Here is a 16642-nt window from a genome sequence, read left to right on the forward strand (position 1 = left end):
CACCAATAAATGAACTAGTAGAAAAAACCCTAGGGCATAGGTAGTTTAATCTTCCATTGGCCCAACAGAGTTACTCTGAAGTTGTGCTTGTGCAAGGAAGACCAGAGCAACAGACTCATTGTTGCTTTAGGGAGAGTCCTTAGAGTGTATACAGTCCTGCTGACCGGAGAAAGCACCCCCCACAGCCGATCTCACTGCCTGGGGGAGGGGGTCCCCAATGGGGGGGGGGGGGCAGGGGTGTCCCCACTGATTTTGCTGCCCAGGGGGAATTCCCCCCCACGGCCAGTCTCTGGTTTGATTGTGGGTTTTTTCTCGTGGAAAATCAGACCTCCCCCCACCCACTTAGCTCACAGAACACAAGTCCAGGTCCCTCACTCCCAAGCCACAGCCCCCCAGCCCTGCTGGTGCCCCTCACCCTACCAGCCCTGCTGGTGCTCCTCATTCCCCCTACAAGCCCCTGGACCTGCAGGTACCCCTTGCCCCCCACCCACAGCCTTCTGCGCCCCCCCCTCCCCAGCCCTGCCAGAGGGAGCCCCCAGCTGCCAGGGCTAGGGGGGCCAGGGACCTGCGTCTGTAGCCCTGTGCCCCAACAGGAGATGGCAGCTGCTACAGTAGAGTGGAGTATGACTTCCCTGCCCTCTGCAGGCTCAGGTGGAGGGTGGGCTGACTCCCCAGTACTGCGCGTGCTTCTGGGGGCCACCAGGGAGCCATGCCCCCCAGATCTGTGTGCGGGGTAGGGGTGGGTGTGGTTGCCTGCTGCAGGCTCAGACTCACCACCCTGCTGCCCTTCCCTGGGGCCTCCGCCGCCCAGCAGGTGTGACCTAGTGCTGCAGGGAACAAACAGCAGGGCCATTGCGAGCTCCACACTGCCTTGGCGAGATGTCCCCTGCCCGCACGGCTTCAGCAGGGGCAGCGGCGCAGGGTTGTGCCCCTCGCTGCTGCCACGCAGGCAGGGGATGCCTCTCTGAGGTAGCATGGGGCTTGCAACAGCAAGGAGCTTCCCTGCTCAGCCCCACTGTTCCTTGCAATGCCAGGTTGCACCTGCTGAGCTGCAGAAGCCCTGAGGGAGGGCAGCAGGGCTGGGAGCCCAAGCCCACAGCAGGCAGCCTGTTCCTCCCTCACCCCTGCCCCCGAGGGAGTGCGTGCAGCGCCAGGGAACTGGCCCCATCCCACTCTGCCCCGAATGAGCCGCCCATGGCCCTGTCTCACTCCCTGCTGGGGCCTTGTGGCCATGCATTGCAGCCCCAGGCCCCACAGACTACCCAGCTGGGCATCAGCCCCAGCTGCAGCCCTGCCCAGCTCCATTCCTCCCTCTCTATGGGGTCCTCAATCCTACACCCCTGACTTACCTGCAAGAGCTGCTTTCCTGGCTGCCTGGTGGCCATTTGCATATACATGAACATGGCACCCCCTGCCTGACTGCTCTTCTACTTCTCACCCCCCTCAGCCCCTTGCAGGCTGGGACTCTGCCAGCTTGCAGAGAGCTCTTTGCAAAACTGCAAAATCCGTGGGTTTCTCCGTTACAATGAGAAATCCACATTTTCCTTGGGTAAAGGGGGAAATCTGCATTTTTGTCTATTTTTCTATGGGAAATGGAAAACCCGGATCCCTGCTTATTAGTGTGAATGGAGAGGTCAAAACTGCAGTACTGCTGCTGTTCCTGAAGAGGTTGAAGATTCTTTTGTGAGGGTTCTCATCAGGAACTGTACTTTTGTTGGGTCTCTTTTGGGATGATGTTAAAAAGCATTGTTTAATTTGAAGAGCAGAATATCCTTTATCTTCAAATTATTTCTGAACAATCCTTTGAGGGTCTTTTAGGTCTAATTAGTTTGAAGACAATTAACCTGTTGTCCAAAAAATCATGGTGGTGATGCCTGTCTAATAAGGCTTTTGCTTGCCTTGACCATTACATTATCCAAGCCTTGTTTGTCTGTCACATCCTGCATAACTACACAAGAAGGTGAATCTGACTTGGCAGCATTTCACACTCACTTAGCAGTGGTATAATTGACATTACAAGCTGTTAATAGAAAAATCCAGATCTCAGTGTCCAAGCCCGAGTTCTGAATAGCCTTATAGAGGGGTTTAACTTGAAGCAGTGTGAGTTGTTCCACTGGCTTCAGCAGACCTACTTGCAGAAAACAAACAAATAGTCCAGATGCAACTTTTACTGTACATTTTCTATTAAAAACATTAAAAAGAGCTATGAAATAATTTATCCAATACGTGTGAATATTGCTTTAAAAATGCCATTCTAAAACTGCAAGGAGGTTGCTATACGGTGTGCACAGTATTCCTGCAACACCTCTCCTGAACTAACTACCAGGTTAGCAGGGGAACCCAGAGTTCCAGGCTGTGTAAATGCTCCAAGAAGAACAACAAACAGGCTCAGACCTGGCATGACTTCCTGTTTTGTGGTTCTTTTGTTTTTTACTTAATTTTTTAGGAGCTGAAAAGAAACTGTTCTTTCCTAAGTGGTTCACATGAATAATGGAAATACAAGGTATTTTCTCAATAATGGAGGAATTGATTTGGATGAATGTATCATTTGAATTCATCTAACTTCGTCAATCTGTGAGGAAGCTGGTAATTTCCTCTTTGCACATTCTGAATGCACATTTATTTAGCACATCAAAACACACTAGCTTGAGTACAATGTGGCACTGTTCTTTGAAAACTACTGGTTATCACTAAGGTAAGCAAAATGTGAATGCAAAGTAAGGGCTCTCCCTGGGGAAAAAAAGCACAGTTCCAACTGAACTATTTCATGGCAGGGGAGAACTTACAGAAAACAGTTGCATGCAACTATTTTCTTTATCTCCCGGTTTTATAGTTGGTACATTTACATCCCCTTTGCCAAGCAGCATGGTGAAAATTCCCTAAAGTGTAGCCTTCATGCTGAGTTATGATAAAGAGTGCGTATCCAACACAGTGAAAAAGGCAAGTGTTTGCTAACTCAGTTTTTAGTACAGCTGGTCAGCAAATGGGGGCCTTTCTTTTGTGAAAATATTGATTCTCAATTTATTAATTTAAAATTCATAATATTTCTAACTAGCTCAGGCTTTAGCTACTTTTACCTTGGGTGGCTGTGCAGTAGTCAATGGGAGCCATGCAGGAATTGCTGTAGTGTTGGGAATACCAAGCCGGACCTGCTTTCCCTGTACTTTTCACTTCTCCATAAGCCAGAGAGAGGGACAGCATGGGAGTCAGTAGTAGGGGTGTGCAAAGTGGGCCCTCTTCGATTTGGTTTCGGATTCAGCCCGAATCAGGGACAGTGATTCGATTCGTTGATTCGGATCGCTGTCCCTGATTTGATTTGGCCGAATCTGAAGATTCAATGCTGATTCGGCCATAGACACAGCTTTAAAAGTTTTTTCTACATGCCTCAAGGTACCAGGTGTGGCTCATGAATGCTGCAGTTCTGGGGCAGATGGAGTGTCCCACAGGAGTGCGGGGGGCCCCCACATGTTTAGCAGCGAACCCAGAAGTGGACCGGAAGTACTTATGGTCTACTTCCAGGTCTACTGGGGAGCACACCTCACGCTCCCCCCAATTCATTGATCAGCCACAGAGAGACCCCACAGATGCCCCTCTAGACCCAGGAAGCATCAGTTGCCAAGCCGGGAGGGGAGAGAATTGCGGGGAGGCCCCCTGTGTACTTTTCGGCAGACCCGAAAGTGGATCGGAAGTGATGCTGATTCACTTCCAGGTCTGCTGCTGAGTGCACTGGGGAGCCCCCCATGCTCCTAAGGGATGCTCCATGCCACCCAAGCATCACAACACTCATGAGCCACCTGCTACCTACGGGTATGTAGAAAAAACATTTAAAGCTGTATCTATATCCAAATTGCTGAATCTTTCTGAAGCTGTCTGAATCAATTCGGAGAATTCTGATTCGATTTGGAGAGATTAAAGGGTTCTCTGATTTGATTCGGAGATTTGGCCATCGAATCAGGCCAAATCTCTGCTGAATCGAATCAGGAACCGAAGCTTTGCACAGCCCTAGTCACTAGCACTTTCCTGTACTGTATGTTTCCACTAGTCTGCAGTGAGACATCCACCCATGGCTACCTACATCGATCATAGTGTTTCTTTGCACTGATAGTGACATGACTGAAAGATAGAAGACAGATGCATACAAAAACAGCTGTTGCATGTAGGGAAACCAAAGCATTATAGTGTGATTAGAACGGCACTGCTGAGGAGCTGAAGAAAGCTTATGAGTCTTTGGTGCCAAATGAAATTACAGTATAGGACTTCTCTGAGGAGAGCAATGTGCTTCCAGTGGATGAGAACTGACTCTGATGACATGGCAGTGGTTGGGGTATTCTCTCCTATTCCTTTCACAGGGAGTGAACAACCTTCCAATGAAGAATTCAAAATGCTGCACAACCAACAAAAGTGTTTTGGAGCATGTCATTAGCTTATCAAGAAAGAGGATTTGTAACTGCATGCTGGTCGTATCATGCAGCTGTTTAAAGCCCTTCTTTGAGATGGATGCCCCCAAAAAAGAAGTCCTTGCCATTTTTTGTAATGCCATATGTGTCTGTTTTAAAAAGGAGGCTCTCATAGTTGAAATTAATGTATTGTGACAGGAACAGAGTCAGAATTCTCCAAGTCCAAGTTCTACCAGCATCTGGCAGCTCCTGCTGCTAAACAAATCACAGCTAAAGTGGAAGGTGCCAAGAACGGGACCTTGCTTGTCACCCCTGCTGTCACCTTGTAATCAGGACTTGTGAAGGTAACAGTCTGCCCCCTTAGCTTGACTGCCCATTTGGTGGTCCTGACACTTTGCTGCTGCTCTGTTGGAGTATAGATAGTGTTGCAAGGGCAGCTGCCCTGAAAAGCACCCCAAGGAGCTGGAGAGCAATTCATTGATGCAGTGCTGTTCTGCACATTCATTAAGAGTAAGACTTACACAGTATGGAAGTGTTGCAGGCAGCAATTAGAAAATTCTTCCTAGAACACCTACTGGTGCATGATTAAAGCTACTGCTGTAGCAACCACTGAAAAGGATCAAGGTTGCACAGAGCATGAGAAGGAAAGAAAACATCAACAATCTCCTGCATTCAAGGGCATAGGCAGGGGATACAAGGGAAGTACCTGTTCCCCTTTTGGACATACTTATTTTTCAGTGATCATAAATGTCTGTCTACCCCATTCAGTTGCTGCTCCAAGCAGTTACTAGGAATGAGAATAGTTGTACTGCACCAGGAATACACCACAGTGCAAAGTCACCATTGATTTCCTGCTAGAACTGTATTGTGCTTCTCCAAACCAAGCCTGAGAGAAGAACTTTAGGCATGAAAGAAAGCAAATGAGCTAATGAACTATTGTATCACTGTGCAGTAAACACAAGCAAAATTACGCATGGTTTAGTAACTATAAACAAGCATTTCTAAAAACATGGTTCCAAGCCAGAGGGATCCTTAGCTGGTCATTTAGGAACTCTGTATAATCCCTGGTGCTAGAAGCATTGCAGGGACTGGGAGGAGATCATGTACATCTTCCTATTCAACAGTGGTTAGGGACTGCTCCATACCTGCATCAGAGAAGATTTGGCACCCAGGGCCAAAAGGTTGAATCCTCTGTTATCAACTGGCCATTTCCTGAATGTTCTGGGAGTAATATGGCACAACCCTGCAACAGTGACTTGTTTAGTAGAAAAGATGCCTGTGCAACTGGTATATCAGCCGGGTGCAGTAGGAGGGAGAGGAGGCTGACTGGGCACACGTGCGGGCTCCCAGCACACGTGTGTCCCCTGCAACGTACCTGAGGCGGCAGAGGCTGAGAAGCAACAGTGGGGGCAGCAGCAGCAGCTGACCCCCTGAAGGTAAGTGGGGCAGGAGCTGGCACAGCTGCAGAGGATCCGGAGGGGAAGCCCCTGGATCCCTCTTTGCTGAGCCAGGCAGGGAACCGCGTGCGTAAGGGTGCACAAAGAGTAAGCGACAAGAAGGAGCACCTAGCAAGAGTGATGATGACTCGAAGCTCAGCAGCTAAGGTAAGAGCAGGTAAGGTAAGAGGAGGGGAGGCAGCTGCAGCTCAGATGGCGCTGCCCACCCGTGGTTCCTCTGAGGTGTCCACTCAGATGGAGCCCTGCCCCCCTGTCTGCAGGGGTGGCCTGGCGGTGACCCTGCCATCGGGGGAGAGGGGGAGCCCCCTTGCCTGTCCCTCATGTGCCCACCTTTGGGCCTTGGAGGAGCAAGTGAGGGAACTCCAGGAGGCAGTGAGCAGGCTAAGGGGGATCAGGGATGATGAGGCAGTGATTGACAGGTATTTCTATTCCTTACAGCTCCAGATGCCGGTGAAACTCCACGTGAGGAGTCTGCAGCAGGGGAGTGGAGGACAGTCACCTCTGGATCCAGGCGGCAGGGCCCGGTGTCTGCTTCCCCATTGCGTGTGGGGAACAGATACGGGGCCCTGACAACCATGGAGGAGACAGAGGAGAAGTATTTTCCTGCAGAGTTGGTGATCCCTGTAGCCCCTACTGGGCAGGCTAGGGGATCACTGCCCAGGCAGAAGAAGAAACGCTGAGTGATTGTGGTGGGTGACTCGATCCTGAGAGGCACGGAGAGGCCGATCTGTCGACCGGATCCTATGGTGAGAGAAGTCTCCTGCATGCCTGGAGCTAAGATCAGGGACATCACTGAAGCGATTCCTGCTCTCATTAAGCCCTCTGACTACTACCTCATGGTCCTCGTCCATGTGGGAACCAACAGTGTGGCTAGGACCAGCCCTGACCACATCATTAAGGACTTCCATGAACTGGGAGACAGCCTCAAGAAGCCTGGAGCACAAGTTGTATTTTCTTCCATCCTTCCGGTTGGCAGCAGCCGGAGATGCCAGGGTGCCCGCATCAAGGAAGTCAACCGGTGGCTCCAGAGTCGGTGTCTTCAGGAGAGCTTCGGATTCTACAGCCATGATCAGCACTTCCAGGGAGGAGGCTTCTTGGGAGATGATGATCTTCATCTCTCTCCCAGAGGTAAGTATCTCTTCGCCCACAAGTTGGTTGATCTCCTCCGAAAAGCTTTAAACTAGGCTTGACGGGAGTCGGGGAACTGGTGGTTGAAGAGAGTCCAGGGTTGGTAAACAACAAACAAGATGCCAGATTGCACCAGGTAAGTATTATGGGGTTGGTAAGCCATAAACAAGGCACCAGACCACACCAGGTAAGTAATAAAGGGAACACACGCCATCAAGGTACAGGGGGACTAAAATGTCTTTATACAAACGCCAGGAGTATGGGGAACAAGCAGGAGGAGCTTGTACTCTTGCTTACTAGCACCCAGTATGACCTAGTCGAACTAACCGAAACATGGTGGGATTCTACACACGACTGGGCGGTAGGCATTGAGGGGTATAGGTTGTATAGGTGCGACAGAGTGGGGAAAAAAGGTGCAGGGGGTAGCACTCTGTGTTAAGGAGCAGTATACGTCTTCCACCATTAAGGCGGGGGTGGAGGAGGGGAACACCGAGTCATTGTGGGTCAGGATCCAGGGGGGGCCAGGAGAAAAGGACTTGCTTGTGGGGGTCTGCTACAGGCCTCTTCATCAGGATCAAGAGCGAGACGATGTATTCTCCGGACAGCTAGGAGACGCCACACAGGCGAGGGAGGTGGTGGTCATGGGAGATCTAAACTACCCAGATATCTGCTGGGAGGAGCAGACAGCTAAAATAAGCTGCTCATGGAGGCTCTTACACTGTGTGCAGGACCTCCATCTAACCCAGGTGGTGTCTAGTCCCACCAGGGGTAGCGCCTTGCTTGACCTGGTCTTAGCAACAGGGGATGATCTCGTGGGGAACATGCGAGTTCATGGTAGCCTGGGAGATGGTGACCATCACTTGGTCGAGTTCACTAACCAGCGAAGGGTGGGTAAAGTAACTAGTGGGGCTAAGGTGTTGGGCTTCAGAAGGGCCAACTTTAGCAAGCTTAGAAGGCTAGTTAGTGATGGGATGCAACTCAAGAACATAGAGCAAATGGGGGTCCAGGAGGGTTGGAGATATATCAAGGGAGTGATCCTTGGGGCTCAAAAGGAGTCTATCCCATTACGTAGGAAGGGAGGTAAGGGGGCAAAAAAGCCCCGTTGGCTGAACAGGGAACTCCAAGAGAGTCTGGGGGCAAAGAGATGTATAGGCAATGGAAGCAGGAAGCAGCCACCAAAGAGGAATATATCTCCCTGACGTGCTATTGCAGGGAATCAGTTAGACAGGCCAAGGCAGGGCTTGAGCTCAGGCTGGCTTCAACAATCAAGGACAATAAAAAGTCCTTCTTTGGGTATATAGCAGGCAAAAGGAAAGCTCAGAGCAACATAGGTCCCCTGCAGGACAAATCAGGACAGTTGATGGTTGAAGCGGGGAAAAAAGCAGAGTTCTTCAGTGAGTTCTTCGCTTCAGTATTTCTATGTACTGACCAAGCCAGTTCCCCCACCTTGATCATTGATGGATGTCCACATGACACCAGTCCACCTACGGTTAGTTCTGAAATAGTTAAGGAGCTCCTGGAGGAGCTGGATGGGTACAAGTCAGCAGGCCCGGATGACCTCCATCCATGACTGCTGAAAGAACTGGCCAGTGTCATAGCTGAGCCACTGGCACAGCTGTTTGAGCACTCGTGGTGCTCTGGCCAGGTCCCTGAGGACTGGAGAAGGGCCAATGTGGTGCCTATTTCCAAGAAAGGGAGAAGGGATGAGCCAGGTAACTTTAGACCAGTCAGTCTTACCTCTATTTCTGGGAAAATGCTAGAGAAAATAATCAAAGAACGCACTTGTCCAGGCCCAGCAGGGGAAACAATGCTGAGGGGAAACCAGCATGGGTTTGTCACAGGTAGATCCTGCCTGACAAACCTTTTAACCTTCTATGACCAGGTCATGCACTTCCTGGATGCAGGAGCTGAGGCTGATGTCATCTTCCTGGACTTTAGCAAGGCCTTCGACACAGTTTCGCACCCTATCCTCATTGGGAAGCTAGCAGACTGTGGAGTGGATGCTTACACGGTTAGGTGGGTAGCCAACTGGCTTAGGGACCGCACCCAGAGAGTGGTGGTGGATGGTTCCTTCTCAGCCTGGAGGGAGGTGGGCAGTGGGGTCCCGCAGGGTTCAGTCTTCGGACCGATATTATTCAATATCTTCATCAGCGATTTGGACGAGGGCGTGGAGAGCACCTTCTCCAAGTTTGCTGATGATACCAAGTTATGGGGCAAAGTTAGTACACCAGAGGGCAGGGAGCAGATTCAGTCTGGCCTGGACAGGTTGGATCAATAGGCAGAGAGAAATAGGATGCAATTTAATAAAGATAAATGTAAGGTACTCCACCTGGGAAGGAGGAACCCCCAGCACACCTATAGGTTGGGGAGTGTCCTTCTCAGCAGCTCGGAGGCAGAGAGGGATCTTGGAGTCATAATTGACTCCAAGATGAACATGAGCCGGCAGCGTAACGAGACCATCAACAAGGCCAATAGCATCTTGTTGTGCATTAGCAGGTGCATGACTAACAGAACAAAGGAGGTGATGCTTCCCCTCTGTGCGGCACTGGCCAGGCCACAGTTGGACTACTGTGTCCAGGATTGGGCGCTGCACTTCAAGAGGGACGCGGGGAATCTCAAGAGGGTCCAGAGGAGGGCCACTCACGTGATTAGTGGCCTTTGTGATAGACCCTACAGGGGGAGGTTGAGAGAGTTGAATCTCTTCAGCCTTCACAAGATACAGCTGAGGGGAGATCTTGTGGCTGCCTATAAATGTATTAGGGGAGGTCAATGGGGAATAGGGGAAGCGCTGTTTACTAAGGCGCCCCAGGGAGTGACTAGGAATAACGGGTGTAAACTAGTTGAGAGTGGATTTAGGTTAGATATTAGGAAGAAATTTTTCACAGTAGGGGTGGCCAGGATCTGGAATGGGTTTCCAAGATGTCACAACCAAATTAAGTAGTGCCCATGTCACAAACAAGTAATAACCATTTAAAACAGTTTATTCTGCACTAGGTTAACTAAGGGTTAACAATAATGATAGTAACCACTTTTTTCTGCGCGTGTCAAAAAGAAATTTATTGCTGCGCCACTAACAGAGATAAAAACTTTTGCCTTCTTTGCTTTATATAAATCATTATAATTGGTCAAAGAAAACAAGGAGTAACCCTGTAAAAATAACACCCTAACAAAGACCGCTAGATAATTGGCGATTCTAATTAGATTTATGACGTGGCGAAAAACAATTGGCTATCATACAAACAAAACCCGCTTACATTTTTCGCAAAGTCGAAGACAACTCTGCCCACACCTTGGAGTAAATCTGACAATTTAATCAGTTGTCAGCGTCTTCCCGCCGCGACCTCCCTGGCGTACTCTTGCCCCGCATGCCCGATAAGCCGACCGCCGGCCCGTATATATATATCTGCAGAACGACTAAACGACGATCTCTAAGCTATGACTAACTAAGTATCTCTGACCTCCGGTATTCACCACCTTGACGGCGTGAGTAAATAATCTTGCTTTACAACCGATAAGCGTCTGCCTAATTAATTCCACTCGACGCATCACAAATACCCGCCTGACGGCCTTCTACGGCCCCAAACCCTTATCTGCCCGGGTGGGAGTCAGGGAGAGCTGCTGGCCGGCTGCCCTGGGTCCCAACATGGCGTCATGAACAGGATACAGGGAAAATGTGATAGAGGTGAAATTAATTAAAAACTGCCCCTGGTGTAGTGGGGGGCGCCGCGTAAATAACGCGGATGAATTATGGGCCCACATCGCTTATCACCAAGCGAGCGGAGCGGAGACAGGGTGCGTCAGCGGCTACTTCTCGCTGAGAGAAGAGGAGGGAGTCGGAAAGGAGTGGGCAAGCGCCGAGTGGGACAAAAGAAAGATGATTAACGTAGTGTCACTCCTACTGCGTGAAAATACAAACTTAAAAACCCAGTTAGCTACAGTCAGCAAAGCTGCTGCGGAGATGGCAGTGTGCCAAAACCCTCCGTTGCCACCAAAAAAATGGCACCGAAAAAAATATGAGCTGCCTGGAGAACCTAAAAAAGAAGGGCGGAGCCACAAAAGAACAGGTGGGACTCCACTCAGCAAGCCCGCTCCCTGAGATGACGTCGCTCCCAACGGCCCCACCTCCGTACCACAGGGACGGGGCAACGAGTGAGAATCCGAACCTCCCATCAGACACAATAACAACTACAGCTGCCGCTCATCCTGTAACAATAACCAAGCAAATAACCAACCCAGAGGGTGCAACCACCATCACCACCCTTGACGTCATCAAAGCATGCATGGAGATTTATGGAGGAGAGGACACCATCACCCTTCGCCTTCTCCTCAACCTGCTCGTTACTCAGCCAGCAGAAAATCTTTTAAGTCAACTTCCACGACTACAAGCCCTTATAAAGTCAATAGCTACAAACCCAGCCGAAATATCAAGCCACCTTACTACGTATCCAGTCGAATACCAAGGGCCAAGACATTCCCAATTCAACTCATGAAAAAAATCAAGATTGCCACCCCAGAGGACACCGAAAAAAAGAGCCATGTTTGGGTTCCTCCTAAACCACTTCACGCTTACCAAACAACGGCTACACGTCCTAAAAAATGCGGGACAATGACAACTGGCACATATACTAGGCTACCAATCTCGACCGATCCTGCCAACCGGTCCGGGCCCCGGAGGCACCCATGCCTAACAGCGCACTCCAGATAACACCGCAGCCTGCCCCAACAGACAACTACTTAAAGGGGGCATCTATAAACTAGCGCTTCAAAAGCCCCAACCATAAAACCCAAAGCTCACCCCTAGACACCACACCATCGTCAACCACGTCCGCGAGTGCACAAAAAAGTCATCTGCAAACCCGAACAGTATCCTGGCTCCTACTCTGTGCTCCTAAAAGGCGATCAAACCTGGTCGCTCATCATAGCTCATCACAACTGGCTAACTCGCTGCCATGCTGTTCACCGAGTCTGGCCACCCTTTTCTTTATTTGTTTGTCTGTTCATCTGTTTTGTCCCCTTACAGGCCCAGCGAAGACGAAACAACAATCTATAACTGCCCGATCGTGAGAATCGCCAAGCACCAACCTACAACACACCCGGGTCGACGCCACAATGGCTGCCTGCTCATATGTCGCAAGCAGGGTCGTTGCTCTATTCCTACAGTTACCAACAGATTTCTCGGCGAACAAAGCTGACTTCAAAACCTCCAACTCGGTCCTAAACCTTCTGTCATTATAGGCCAAAGACACAACTAATGATTCATTTTATGGTTTTTCTTTTCCTGTTAATGATCTTATACATATTTGTTTTGTTTTGTTTTAAAGCCTGTTCAAAACTTTACACAACAAAGCCAAGTCATAATGTTTTGAGTAAAAAGCTCTAAATTATTAAAAAAAAAAAACATTGATAATCTAAAGGTTTGGGGGATGTAGCAGAAAGGTCGAGTATAGACAAAAACATTAAATAAAAAAAAAATTTGCCTTTTTAGTTTGGTTTCTTAACTAAAACACAAAAAAACACAAGAGACAGATATAAAGGCTTATTGTATGTCGTAGGTGGATAGAGGACAAAAAGTGTCAAATCGTTGAGAAAAAAAAACAAAGTGATACATAACAAGGTTGATGCGTTTCAACAGTCTTAAACAAAAAAAATAAAAAAAAATTACAAAAAACGCCAAACCGACTCTCGGGTATAGGCCAAGATTGGCTATCAAACCTCTTCCGTTGGTTTGGGTGGGACACGTAATCATGATTCCTCAACTTGTTAATACCCTTCATTATGCTTTTGTTATCAATTGCTATATTTGTGTGTTTCAGTTGTTAAATTTTACAATATCTCAAAACAAAGTTGACCACGCTTTTTGCTTTTATATATATCCGCTTGCCAAACACTAACAATAATAAACAAAATGGTCTATATATAAACATGATGTTACTTGCTGTGCCATGGACAAGGGGACATGTCACAACCAAATTAAGTAGTGCCCATGTCACAAACAAGTAATAACCATTTAAAACAGTTTTTTTCTGCACTAGTTTAACTAAGGGTTAACAATAATGATAGTAACTGCTTTTTTCTGCGCATGTCAAAAAGAAATTTATTGCTGCGCCACTAACAAAGATAAAAACTTTTGCCTTCTTTGCTTTATATAAATCATTATAATTGGTCAGAGAAAACAAGGAGTAACCCTGTAAAAATAACACCCTAACAAAGACCGCTAGATAATTGGCGATTCTAATTAGATTTATGACATGGCAAAAAACAATTGGCTATCATACAAACAAAACCCGCTTACATTTTTCGCAAAGTCGAAGACAACTCTGCCCACACCTTGGAGTAAATCTGACAATTTAATCAGTTGTCAGCGTCTTCCCGCCGCGACCTCCCTGGCGTACCCTTGCCCCTCATGCCCGATAAGCCGACCGCCGGCCCATATATACATATCTACAGAACGACTAAACGACAATCTCTAAGCTATAACTAACTAAATATCTCTGACCTCCGCTATTCACCACCTTGACGGCGTGAATAAATAATCTTGCTTTACAACCGATAAGCATCTGCCTAATTAATTCCACTCCACGCGTCACAAATACCCGCCTGACAGCCTTCTACAGCTCCAAACCCTTATCTGCCCGGGTGGGAGTCAGGGAGAGCTGCTGGCCGGCTGCCCTGGGTCCCGACACAAGAGAGGTGGTACTATCACCTAGCTTGGAGGTTTTCAAGAGGAGGCTAGATAGTCACCTGGCTGGGGTCATCTGACCTCGGTCCTCTTTTCTGCCAAGGGCAGAGGGTTGGACACGATGATCCACTGTGGTCCCTTCCGACTCTACCATCTATGAATCTATGAATCACAAAAGAAACACTCCCTTTGCACTAGTGCGGCCTGTACAAAGCAGGCATTGGGCATTTTTGTGAATTACAGGCCAGTTTATAAAATTTCGGGGCCAAAGAGTGTGTCGCAGGGCACCTCGGTACCCCTGCTCCTAGAAAGGAGGAACTGCCAGGGAGCGAGTGAGCGCACCCTGGCCCGACATAACAAGCCCAGCTGAGGCTGGCTCAGGTAATAAGCGCAGCTGCGGGTTGCCGGAGCAACCAAGCGGAGCCAGCTGCCTGTAGGGGGCAGGGCCTGGCCCTTATAAAGCTCAGGGCTGAGGCCAGGCTGGCAGTTCTCTGCCAGCAGCCAGAGAGGCAGGAGCTCCCTCGGCCAAGATATGGGAAGGAGCCTAAGTCGCAAGTACAGCTCATGATAACCCTGGAGGCTTGAGCTATGATGAGGAGTTATGGCCAGGCGGCTTGCATTTGTGTTACAGCCTAGGGGCTTGTGGTTTTGCTTTGTGTTTGTATTATTACACCCGGAGGCTTGGGTGAGGCTGTAGGGGTTGGAGGAGGCCTCAACTATAGGGACCCCAGAGAGTGTGGGGTGCCCTAGCGCCAAGAGGGCTCATTATCTACATAGCGCCAGAGAAGGCGCAGCTCGCACGCCAGTGTATGAGCAACTGGCGGCGAGGAGCGCGGCCAGTAGGTCGCGGGCGCAACCCGTAGGTTGCAGACGGGGACCTAGACCCCGGATTGCGTGTGGGGGAACATAGCCCCTGTATAGCGCCAGGGAAGGCGCAGCTCGCACGCCACTGCGCGAGCAGCGGGTGGCGAGGAGCGCGGCCAGTGGGTCCCGGGCACAGCCCGTAGGTTGCAAACGGGGACCGAGACCCCGGATTGCGTGTGGGGGAACATAGCCCCCGGCCCCAGGAAAGGGGTGGTATTACTGAGGAGCCCAGTGTGGGCGCGGCGAGCCCCCAGAGAGGGGGAACGCCCTTGTGTATTATTGAGTAGCCCAGTGTGGGCGCGGCGAGCCCCAGAGAGGGGGAACGCCCTTATGTATTATTGAGTAGCCTAGTGTGGGCGCACGGGCATAGCGAGCCCGGCCGCAGGCTAGTGCGGCAATCCCCCTCAGACCAAGGCAGGGCGCTGCGGTTGCCCCTGAGAAGACGGAGTAGCAGCGCGGGGAGCCAGAGTCAGGGAGGGTATCCATGCGGTTGGCCCATAGGACTGGAGGCCCGCTGGAGCGTCCCGGAGCAGAACCACACTGGCAGGGGAGGCCCAGAGTGGGCCAGACGAGAGTCCCAGCAAGAGGCTGGGCATGAGAGAGGGAGCCCAGAGTGGGCCACATTAGAGAGGAGGCCTGGGAAGCGCGCGTAAAGACCGAACAACGTCCATTACATCTGCGAGGCTTGGGGCGTGGTATTAGGGGCTGGTAGGAGCCACGCATAGCCCATAAGGCTAGGGCGCTTGGGTAGCGCCCATTGTACGGGGAGACCCACGAGGGGTCCAGGAGCTGACAGGCCCGAGGAAACACAAGGCAGCCTCCTTATTACATATTCGATCAAGACATGGTGGGCGAGAATGGAGGGTGCCCTCGGGCCGGAGTAACGCGGTGAGAGGGCCTCAAGGAGATCACGGCCCTCCGTGAGGACCCCGCCGTGACAGAGAGCTACGTAAAAGAAAGATACTATTGGGCCCAGTTGCCAGTTCTTATTCAAATAAAATTAGGAACTTCACCAAAGAACAGTGTTACAGAAATGTTACAGAAGTCCATGCCTCTGTCTAGTCAGTAACAAACTACAGCAGTTAGAGTATTAGAAACATTTACTATGCAGCATGCAAAGTACAAGCCACAAATTGCAACTTGTAAATAAAGTGTGGTAATCCCAAACTCGCAAAGGAGACTGTTTAGCGTGTTTAGCGAGAGCACCTCTATTCGTTAGGAAAAGAATCAAATCCCTCTACCCCCAACCACACCTCAGCAGCTCCCTGTTTCTCTAAAGACTAGCTCTGTTACAGTCAGCAGATTTTAAAAAGAGCTGAGTATGGTGCAGTTTCATTGTGACAGCTGACCACCTTGGCACTTAAATGGGTGCTGGTACTTTAATTATCAATTTCCTTGCACCATCTGGTGGACATAAAGGATTATTGGGTAGTTCCCAGTTTCTAAACATGAGAATTTGAGTTTGACCTAAAGACAGGGATAGGAGGAGATGACAGTTTGAGTTGGAATAAGTTATATTTCCATGGGTGAGCAGGACCAGGGCTGGGCAATCCAGCTGTAAGCACTAAGAGCCCTTCCAGAAGCTAGGTGTGGCAATAAGTGGATGCCCAGTCCACTTATTGCCACGCCTAGCTGGGTCTCAAGCTTTGCAGAACATTTTCTTGGTCGGCCATCTGCCTGGCAGTTCACACCCACTATCTCCAGGACTGGAGCAAGTCAGTGCAGGTGAGGCTGGAGGAAGGTTATAAATAAAGGTGTTTAAGGCAATCATGATAACTGGGTTCTGATACCCACATCACTTTGGACGCAGGTGAGTGTGAGTCCAACTTTACTTACTAGGGAAGTCCTGTGTTATGATAGCATTTAGTCCAGTGTGGCAGATTTTATGGCCATTGAAACTGAACTGAGAGAGATGCAGTTGTCATACCTAGAGGTTACATGACCTATGGAGCTTATAACGAGCTACAAGTTTAACTATTCTGCACTGAGGTGCTGCTCCTATTTAAGAAAGAATGGAGCAATTTAGAACTAGGTTAGGTACAAGAAGTTTTCTTTTAAATTCTGATTTGATTTAGATGGACCTGTAGGGAAAAGGCAGTGTCCTACAGAGTGAGAGG

The 16642-nt window shown here is 49.5% G+C and overlaps 1 long non-coding RNA gene across 1 annotated transcript; it reads left to right on the forward strand.

The window, feature by feature from the left end:
- The first annotated feature begins 209 nt into the window (after positions 1-209).
- Positions 210-13528, forward strand: LOC132251415 (uncharacterized). The gene is made up of 2 exons (XR_009463443.1): positions 210-6982; positions 8865-13528. It is a non-coding gene; the product is annotated as an uncharacterized LOC132251415 (long non-coding RNA).
- Positions 13529-16642: the final 3114 nt, after the last annotated feature.

This window comes from Alligator mississippiensis, chromosome 7 (assembly GCF_030867095.1).
Source record: "Alligator mississippiensis isolate rAllMis1 chromosome 7, rAllMis1, whole genome shotgun sequence".
NCBI lineage: Eukaryota > Metazoa > Chordata > Crocodylia > Alligatoridae > Alligator > Alligator mississippiensis.